The following is a 232-nucleotide window of genomic DNA, read 5'->3' as shown; positions in this document are numbered from 1 at the left end:
TATGTTATAGTTTGGATTCCTATAGCTTTTAGTCTACTAACCCATCATTCAAGGATGGTTTTCACTATAAGGAATGGTTTATTTTTTGGACGGACACTATAATTAAAAATGTTTTACTATGTTCAATCTGAATTTACTTTAAAATAAAAACATCTATATTGATTCTGACTTTTCTCCATCCAACTCACAGGTTTATCATTGCTTTTTAGAAAAAAGATTATTAATATACCCC

At 28.0% G+C, this 232-nt stretch overlaps 1 protein-coding gene across 1 annotated transcript in view; it reads left to right on the top strand.

Moving 5' to 3' along the window:
• LOC104962482 (E3 ubiquitin-protein ligase HECW2-like) overlaps positions 1-232 on the top strand; it is a gene marked incomplete at both ends in the record, with an annotated part of 8,724 nt that overhangs the window by 7,007 nt on the left and 1,485 nt on the right. The window lies entirely within an intron of this gene.

The sequence above is a fragment of the Notothenia coriiceps genome, unplaced genomic scaffold (assembly GCF_000735185.1).
Source record: "Notothenia coriiceps isolate Sejong01 unplaced genomic scaffold, NC01 NC01_scaffold00034898, whole genome shotgun sequence".
NCBI lineage: Eukaryota > Metazoa > Chordata > Actinopteri > Perciformes > Nototheniidae > Notothenia > Notothenia coriiceps.
Note: the sequence above shows the minus strand (reverse complement) of the source record. Positions and strands in the feature narration are given on the sequence as shown.